Genomic DNA, 10,120 nt, shown 5'->3' with positions numbered 1-10,120 from the left:
TCCTGGTCAGGAAACACTGGTTGGGAAAAAGGACACATGAGAAGGGGTCATATGTGTACAGGACCCTGAAGTTTCAGCACCCCCATCTCACTCCTGTCTCCTCTGAACCTTCTGAGCCTGCAGAAGTGGCTGTGGCCTAGCCCTCCATATTATAAGCTGGTATCTGACCCTTACAAGGCAGTATGTGCTCCTGTCCTCACCTATCCTTTTGGCTACCAGGTCTATAATGAGAGCTAAGTGACAGCATAACCCAGCTGAAGACATGGTGAGCCTAGTAAGGAAGGATAGGAGCTATACGCCAAGGGAGCTGCAAGATCTAGACAACAGTTACCAGAAGGAGCGCGTGGGTGACTGGATTCTAAGGCTGCTTAATCTAAGGGGTCAGAGCATAAAATTGGATAGGGAAGGGTTAGACTCGGGAGCATTTTCCTGAGATTCAGGATTTAGCACCCAGCAAGAACCCAAGACCCCAGGAGGTGATGAGAATTCAGTCATTGGAAGGATCCTTCAAGCATGGAAAAGTGTGGTCCACACAGTGAAGCTGAAATGCCAGAACTGCCATGGCAGGGAGGAGAGGACAGGATTAAAAGTGGAAGTGAGCACACTGGCATGGTTACACTGTGTGTGGCTGGAAGAGTTGCCAGATGATATGTTCTCAGGAAGGCCCAGAGGAATGAGCTGTGGTGCATTGCTAAGAGGCTCAGCGGGGCTCTCTCGTAAGCTAGGGCTGATAGCAGAAGCCATTACAAAATTTGGCTCCCTGGTATTACAAGACCCTGAACAAATAGAGGCCAAGTGTCAATGCTTAACAGCCAAAAGCCAGGGTGAGATCGTTATTATTGTAATGACTGGTAAAGTCAGAGTGACAGCCCACTGGCCTGACTGCAAAGAATTATAAAAATGGTTAATAGAACATGGCCTCCATCGGTGCAAAATAGAGGGGCAGCTGACAAGTTAAATATTACTCAGCTTTCACTAACAGAAAACTGAGAGGCTGAGGGTACTTATCAACAAAAAACTCATGATTCTTGATCACGAGTATCATGATTCCTTGTATCCCTAGTAGGAAAAATACATGAGTCTCGGTACCAAGGGTTAGAAGCAAATTGGCATTTCTTATTATGACTCTTAAAGACTAATAGAGGGACTTCATATTTCTTGTCTCAACAACCCTGGGCTCTGAGGGGTTTGAGTTCCTGGTCTCCAAAAGTGCCACACATTTGGCAGGTGATATAAGAATCCCATTGGATTATGAGCTATGGCTGCTGCCTGAGCACTTTGGGCTCCTGTGTCCAGGGACCAGGCAAGAAGAGGGTCACTGTCTTGTCAGGGGTTATGGAGCATTAGGAAGAGGTTGGGCTGCTTTTATACAATTGGGGCAGGGAGGAACATGGTGGAATGCAGATGACCCACTTGGGAGCCTCAATCCCCTGCCCAATTGTGACTGTAAAAAATCAGGAACAGTAACCACAGCTGGAGCAGGGCATGTTGACCAGGGGATGAGAGTCTGGGTCATGCCACTGATAAGGCACTGAGGTCAGCAGAGTTGGAAATTGAAGATGAGGGCAATCAGAACGGATAGTGAAGGACGGGGATGATGATCACATCAATGGTAGCTTTGAGACCAACAGCATCAGCTGTAGCTCATCTCCCTCCCTTCCTTCCTCTAAGTTTTCCCTCCGGAAGAGGTCCACCATATTCCTGGAGAAGTGGGTCATTGGCTGTGGTAGACATGGAGCTAAGCTGCCTAGACCTCCCCTCCCCTCCCACACCCTGCCAGTGAAGAAATTGCTGCCCAGCTTCAATGAGTGAAGACCCTTCAGGGTCCGTATCAGCTGCAGAGTACTGCCTCATCTGGGGTCACACCCTTCCCAGGCAGCCTGCATCTCGTCACTGAATGAGGTGGGACTATAGAAGACTGGTCATTTTGTCCCACATAGGACACTCTGAGAGGCAATACTCACTCCAGAGCGCCCACTGGATCAGGGAAAGCTTTGTCAGGTCTGAATTGCAGTTTGAACTCTTCTCCTGTTTCCACTCCATTTCCCTTCATAGATGTTAACCGCTAATACACATCTTGCACTCCAAACTCTGCCTCCAGAGAACTCAATCTGTGACAGTGTCCTTTTCAGTACATCACATTAGGGAACACATGAAGTCAGTTTGTTCTATTTATTTATTTGTTTATTTATTTTTGGCTGCGTTGGGTCTTCCGTTGCTTCGCGTGGACTTTCTCTAGTTGCGGTGAGCGGGGGCTACTGTTTGTTTCAGTGCGCAGGCTTCTTGCGGTTGTTTTTCTTGTGGAGCTCGGGCTTCAGTAGTTGTGGCTCGTGGGTTCTAGAGTGCGGGCTCAGTAGTTGTGGCACACGGGCTTAGTTGTTCCACAGCATGTGGCAACTTCCCGGACCAGGGCTCGAACCCGTGTCCCCTGCATTGGCAGGCGGATTCTTAACCACTGCACCACCAGGGAAGTCCTAGTCAGTTTGTTCTAAAATAGCGACATTAACCTTGGTGACTTGGTGGTGTCTGCCAGGCTTCTCCACTGATTTTCCCTTTGTTTAGTAGGCAATTTGGGGAGATGTTTTGAGAATATATACATACCCTGTCCCTCATTATACTTTTGTCTAGTTATGTTGGCATTGGCATCCATTAATAATTTTCTAAGTCCATCATTCTTCCTGTATTTATTACTTGGCATTCTACCTTAAGGAAAACTTTTCCTCCTCATCTATTTATTTATATTTATCTATCTATTTATCTATTATCTATCTATCTTTTAAATTTATATCAGTATGGACTCATGAATTATTTGTTTCACTTATTTTTATTCCATTCAAAGGGGTTTATAAAAAATTACAATTATTGTTTGGTTTGATACTGTGATATTGTCACAGATTGGATCAGTGGGAATTCCTTCAAGCTAGCTCTTATGTCCTTTGGATACATCTCTGTCATTCTTTGGCACGTCTTTTCTTTCTGGCATGAGATGGCCCAGGCTCCTATTGTTCTTTCTGTGACCCAGGCCTGAGGTCAACCTTTTTTCCAAAGATTTCTGGTCCCTTTTATTGGAAGTGGCATTTTGCTCTCTTATTTTCAGATAACTCCTTATTTTTAACTCTCTTCCCTGACTTGAGAAACCTGTCTTCCATCATTCTCAGTGTATTGACTTCTTTGCTCAAATCTAGAAAACACAAAAATAGTTTCAGATTGCTAATTAGACTTTAATATTTGTATGACACTTTTTTCTTTTGAGGTAAAATTTACGTACAATGAAATATAAAAATCTTAAGTGTACCATTTAAAGAGTTCTGAAAAATTGACACACCTGTGAAACCCAAACCCCTATCAAGATGACACAGCATTATCACCACCCTAAAAATGTCCCTCATGCCCCTTTCTAGTCAATCCAACCACTAGAGGCAACCATTTTTATGATTTTCTTTTTCACTACAGATTAGTTTTACTTGTTTAGACTTTCAGTTTAATGGAAAAATACAGAATGTACTTTTTAGTGTCTGGTTTCTTTTACTACACATAATATTTTAAAAATTATTTTCATGGCCCAGAATATGGTGTAGCTTAGTGAATATTGCATGTGTACTTGAAAGGAAGGTATATCTTGCTGTTGTTTGCCTTTATTTCACCTTCATACTTTGAAGGAATTTTTGCTGGATATAAAGTTCTAGATTGACAGAGCTTTTTCCTTCAGATTTTACTTCATTAAATTCTGGCTTACTTTCTTTCTGATGTGGAGCCAGTAGTATTTCTTGTCTTTGTTCTCTGTATACAATGTGGCTTTTTCTCTGGTTGTTTCTAATATTTTCTTTTAATTATTGGTTTTCAGCAGTTTTTGTGTAATGTACCTTGGTGAGGATTCTTTGTGTTTATCCTGTTTGGGGTTGGTTTGATTTCTTGGATCTGAGATTTATATTTTTCATTAAATTTAGAAAAGTTTTGGCTATTATTTCTTCAAATATTTAAAAATCATCACTCCTCTCTTTCTGGGTCTCTGATAATACAGGTGATATGTAACTTAGTATTGTCCTTCAGGTCACTAAGGCTCTGTTCATTCTCTTTCTTTTTTTTTTTTTTTTTTTTGCCACACTGCATGTTTGTGGGACCTTAGTTCTCCAACCAGGGATCAAATCCATGCTCCCTGCAGTGGAAGCACAGAATCCTAACCATGGACTGCCAGGGAATTCCTCTATTCATTTTCTTTTCAACTTTTCTTCTCCTTGTGCTTTGGTGTAGATGATTCTTTTGTACTGTTTCCTCATTCACAAATCTTTTCTTCTGTAGTGTCTAAGCTGCTTTTCAGCCCATCCAATGAAGTTTTCATTTAGGATATTGTATTTTTCTGCCCTAGAAGTTCTGCTAGGTTATTTTTATAGTTTTCATTTCTTTCATTATATTTATGTTTTCCTTTAAATTCTTGACCACATTTTTAACAGCTGCTTTAAGTCCTCTGATAATTTCATCATCACTGTCATTTCTGGGTCCATTGACTATTTTTTCTCCTGTTCATGGTTCACATTTTCTTGCTTCCTCACATATATAATACTTTTTATTGGATATTGGACATTGTGGGTGTTACATTGTTTAGTGCCTGGATTTTCTCTTTAAAGACTGTTAAGTTTCATTCAAGGAAGCAGTTAATTTACTTGCAGATAAGCTTTTTTGGCTTTGTTTGAGTGAATCTAGAATAGGCTTTACTCTTGGGCTAGTTTAGCCTTATCTCTAAAGCGTGGCCTTTCTGAGGTCTTTTTACCCAATTCCCCATCTGTTTAATAGGGTTTTTCCATTCCAGTTGGTCAGAACTTGAATGTTTCCAAATTTTATTTAAGATCTAGTAGTTGTTCAGCTTACAGTTCCCACAGTAGTTGTTATTTAACCAGCCTCCTGGAGTTTCATTAAACCTACACCAAAGATTCAAGGAGACTCATGCATATTTCTGGAGCACTTAATCTGGTTCTCTGCCCTGCAAATTTCAGTTGCCTCCATCTCTTATATTTCCAATTTCTCTCTCCTCCGTTAGCGAGAGTACTGTATCCTGCTTAGCTTTCCTCTATCCTGTGCTTTGGCAAATACTGCCAGAAAGAAATCTGGGGAAAACTTTGGGCTCATCTTAATTGTTTTTCTTCTTTCCTGGATCACAGTTCTACTGTGCCTATTGTCCAGTGTCTGAAGACACTTGTTTCATAGATTTGGTTCAGTTTTCTATTGTTTGTGGTAGGAAGGTTAGTCTGGTGCCAGTTATTTATTCATGGCTGGATCACCATAACATTTTTAAAATGTAAACTTTCAACTGAATAATAAAATGCATACTGAAAAATTGCATATATCTTAAGTGTACAGTTTGGTGAATTTTCTTTTCTTTTTTTTTTTTGTCTGCCCTGTGAGGCATGTGGGATCTTTGTTCCCTAACCAGGGATTGAACCTGTGCCCTCTGCAGTAGAAGCATGGAGTCTTAACCACTGGATAGCCAGGGAATTCCCAACTTGATTAATTTTCATTAATTGAACACACGTGTGATCAACACCCAGATCAAACATTATTAGAACTCCATAAGCCCCCTAGGGGCCCTTTCCAAACATTACTACTACGTAAGGGTAACCAATAGTGTGATTTCTATTACCATATATTACTTTTGTATGTTTTTGAACATTATATAAGTGGAATCAAGTAGTACACAATTTTTGTGTCTGGCTTATACCAGTCGATTTTACGATTGTGAGATACATTCATGTTTTGCATGTAGTTGTTGATTGTTCATTCTCTTTCCTGAAAAGTAGTCTACTATGTGAATAGTCTAAAATTTATTTATCCTATGAACATTCTTATATACGTCTTGTAGCAAACATATGACTACATTTCTGTTGCATATATACCTAGGAGTGGAATTGCTGGGTTAACCCACTCCAAAAACCACCAAATTTATATAATTAGTCCAGACTTACATATCCAAATCTGTTTGACACCTCCATTTATAAGCATCTCAAACTTAACATATACAAAACCATTTTCTCCTCCTTCTAGCTTGGCTTAATTCATCTAGTTACTAACGGAGTCACCCTTAATGCCCGTATTTTCTTTATCCTTCTTGGCAAACCAATCCATTATTAAGTCCCTTGGATTCAACCTCTGATTTATATATGTCTCAAAATTATCCAAATCTTTCTGTCTCTACTGTCATTACCTTAGTTGAAGCCACCATCATCTCTGGCCTTGACTAATGTAACTGTCTCCAAACTGGACTTCCAGCAAGCCCTCCTGTCCTCTTTCAAATTATTCCCCACAAACAGCTTAAGTGAGCCTTTAAATATGTAAATATGATCCTACTTAACACTCTATTAGCCTACCCATTGACCTTAAGATACATTCCAAAATACAGTCCAAAATCTATAATGTGGCCAGTAAGAGCCTGCATAGTCTGGCCTCTCTGCCTCATCTCAGCTCAAGTTGCTCCCTACACCTCAACCACACTGATTCCTTTCAGTTCCTAGAACACATCAATTTCTTTCATGCCCCAACAACCTCAAACATAATGTTCCCTTGGCCTGCAACATTCTTTAAGGCTCTTTCATATGCCTGGAGCTTAAAAGGCACTTCTTCAAAGAGCTCTTCCCTGATAGTCCTGATTAATCTATCATCGCACCCACTAATTTTCCTTCGTAGAACTGATTACGATTTATAATTATGTAATGATTTATGCTTTAACGTCTCTTGCTCCTATCACACTTTAGATCCATCGAGTGTTATGTTCACTGCTGTAACCCATTGCCTAACACTGTGCTTGGCACATAGTATGCAGTCAGTAAGTCCTTGTTTAATAATGCGTAACCGATGCAAAAGCTGGAAGCGGTTGCAGGAACAGCATCTGGCATTTCTTTGCCAAGGATAGGTGTCTCCCAGTGTGTAGTGGTAGGTGGGGCAGGTCTTCTTATTCACTCAGAGGGGGCTTTTCCCCCTGCTTGTTCGATAAGTGTTTGCTGCAGGGCCGCGTAAGAAACAAACTGCCTCCAGATACAGGCGGCAGGCGGGAGAGATCAGCCTTATGTGTGAAGGACAGCATAATCTGTCACCCGAGGATTTTGCACTCTCTTGACGTACAAGAGGGAAAAGCTCTCCTGGGAGAGAGCTGGGAGGGGGCGAGTCGGTGTATCTTTCCCCCAGAACCGGATTGGCCTGGACTAGCCGAGGGAACGGGGGCGGGGCTTGATCCCGCCGGGCGCCAGCCACGTCTCACGTGGGGCTGCCCGGCGGCACAGCCACTCCCCGGCCCCATAATGCACTGTGGGCCGCGTCACTCGTAGCGGCGGGTTCTGGCTAGACAGGTATGGCTCGGTCCCTCCCAGTCCTCGTTCGTCCCTTCTCCGTGTCGTTAGAACCCCTGGCTGGCCGCTTCCCTCACTCTTCTTGTCCCCCGCCACGGCCCCCAACCCTCGCTCTCGGGACTACAGACCTACCTACCTCGGGCGGGAACTAAGCTCGTGGCGTGGGGGCGGGAGCGGGGAGTCGTCGGAGTCGCGGAGCTTTGGAGGGGTGGGATTGCGGGGACTTCGTCTCCTACGACTTGAGGGGTCTGTGGGCCGCGCGAACGGCGGTTGCTTTTCGGCTGACCTACCTGGATATGGGGCAACTCATAGGGTGGTTATAGGGGGCGCGAGGAGGAGGACGCTCGCTCTGGGCTGCCAGCGGTGGGGCAGCATTTATTGGCGCCCAGGTGTCAGAAACACGGTGATCCTCCTAGGCTGTTTAGGTGGCCCGGAGAGCTTGATGTGGCACTTCCTATTTTTTAGGTAGGGTTACTTTGCCTTTTGTGGGGTTGAATGAGCATTGAACCCAGAATTTTGCTCCCGTTGGCTCACGGAAACCTCTTAGGGCCCTGTTAATGGCACTTTGGGAACAATGTGGCATAAAGGAGACCTGAGCAATTAGCTCGGCAGGTGGAAGAAGGTTTCGAAATGGGAGGCTGAGCCCCAGCTGGCTTAAATCTCTCTGAAAGTTAAAACAGCTTTGGCTTTTTCTCCTATTTAGTTTCCTGGATTATCTACCTGAGGCCAGTGGGAGAGCTTGAGATCCAGTTCCTCCTATTTCTCTTCAGCCAAGGCAAAGCCCAGGGCTACAGTGTCAGCCACCAGAAGGGAGATGTTGGGATCTCAGCTAACAGGTGGAACAGTCACTTTTTGAAACTCTCTGAATCACATTTTGGGTTACTGGCATTTGCTCATGTTCTAAGATAATAAGGAATTAAGCAATACCTTAAACAGTACGTACAGTTTCTGGTGTATGAAGGTTGTAGTTCAGTATTTGAATCTGACATCTGTGGCCATGCCCTAACTTCAGGGACATCTGGGCATTTCCTTTGTTGAGAACCATGATCAGTTTAGTGCTTGTGTGTGTGTGTGTGTGTGTGTGTGTGAGAGAGAGAGAGAGAGAGAGAGAGAGAGAGAGGGAGGGAGGGAGGGAGGGAGGGAGGGAGGGAGAGAGAGAGAGAGGGAGGGAGGGAGGGAGGGAGGGAGGGAGGGAGGGAGAGAGAGAGAGAGAGAGAGAAAGACTGATTGCTAAAAATCTAAGTATATTTTATACTGGTGTGTGAACAGAGCCTAGGTCTTTTCAGAGGGGTGCCTGTGACCTTCCTGTCCATGTAGTTGAGTAAGAAGCTTGAATATGTTGAGAGGTAATGTCTCATAGGATGGTTAGAATTAGGCTTGACTTTAAATCTGTCACTTGGTAGTTTAGAGATTGAATAAATTACTTTTCTGGGCGTGAATTAACTCAAAGGTAAAATGGAGCTGATAATACCTACCTCACAGGTTATTGGAAGGCTTAAATGAGGTAATGTGTATAAAGTGTCTGGTAAATAGAGGGCAGTCAATAAATAATAATAGCAAACACTTAATATTGCACTTTCAGTCTGCAAGGCGATGTTTCGGGTTCCTTACATGTTCCTATGAGGTAGATACCATTAGCATTTTAAAAATAACCCTATGAGATAGATACTGTTGGTAGCCACAATTGACAGATGAGGATATTGAGCATAAAAAGACAAAGCTTGCCCAAGTTTACACAGTTACTACATGGTGGAGCCAGTTTTTTTTTTTTTTTTTTTTTGTGGTACGCGGGCCTCTCACTGTTGTGGCCTCTCCCGTTGCGGGGCACAGGCTCCAGACGCGCAGGCTCAGCGGCCATGGCTCAGGGGCCCAGCCGCTCCGCGGCATGTGGGATCTTCCCAGACCGGGGCACGAACCCGTATCCCCTGCATCGGCAGGCGGATTCTCAACCACTGCACCACCAGGGAAGCCCTGGAGCCAGTTTTTGAACCAAGGCAATCTAGTTCCAGAGTTCATCCTGTTATCTATAATACTATACTGCCTCTTAAAGAAAACATAAGCTGCTGTTTAAAATTGGTATTATTATTTCAAAATGAGTAGCTAGATAGTTTCTGTATCACTGGGTTCTTGCCCCTTGTTGGTTATAGGAGGAGCACAGTGATGTAGAGATACAAGAGACTTAGGTTTAAGCACTGTCATATATTAGCAGTGGGACATTGAGAAAGGGCGCCTCAGTTTCCTCATCTGTAAAATGGAGGTTTTACCTACCTCACTCTTTGTGAACTATGAGGTGTTACACAAATGATTGATGTAGTTGTGTATGTGTTGGAGGCCCTCTTCGTAGATGTGGGTATAATCTACTCTGGAACTCGAGGTCTTATACATACTGTGCAGTACAAGCACCTGTAATAGGAATACCAAAGACTGCTGGTAAGGTGGGGAGCACAGGCCAAGCTGCAAAATAAACTCTGGTTGTTCTTGGTACCCTTTCCCCCCTCTTTTCAGGCTCTGTCTCCCAAGTGCCTTCCTGCTAACCTGTGGCTCTGTAAAATCCTTCCCTTTTCACTCAGTCTTTCCCCAACCCTGTGTATCACAATTAGTGTAGCTTTCTCCACAAGTAACTCCCCAAGTCCCAGCTAGCACTTTTATAAAATAGTATGTACCAAGGTAGTGTTTCCCAAACTTTGGTAACATCAGGTAGGTAATATAATTTGAATGATAAGCAGATGAACTTAAAAAATTCTCCAAAAATTTACACACACATTTGAATGAAACAAAAGTTCTTT

At 43.3% G+C, this 10,120-nt stretch overlaps 1 protein-coding gene across 2 annotated transcripts in view; it reads left to right on the top strand.

Annotated features, from left to right (window-relative positions):
* The first annotated feature begins 7,264 nt into the window (after positions 1-7,264).
* Positions 7,265-10,120, top strand: part of SEC22A (SEC22 homolog A, vesicle trafficking protein) — an 80,002-nt gene continuing 77,146 nt past the window's right edge. The window contains exons 1-2 of one of the 2 annotated variants that reach the window (XM_067034437.1): positions 7,296-7,334; positions 8,038-8,170. The gene's annotated coding sequence lies outside the window, so the exon portion shown is untranslated. Of the gene's footprint in view, positions 7,335-8,037; positions 8,171-10,120 lie in introns of both variants that reach the window. The other variant, XM_059064412.2, reaches the window with a different exon arrangement.

Source organism: Kogia breviceps, chromosome 5, assembly GCF_026419965.1.
Source record: "Kogia breviceps isolate mKogBre1 chromosome 5, mKogBre1 haplotype 1, whole genome shotgun sequence".
NCBI lineage: Eukaryota > Metazoa > Chordata > Mammalia > Artiodactyla > Physeteridae > Kogia > Kogia breviceps.
This window is presented reverse-complemented; position numbering and strand designations above follow the sequence as displayed.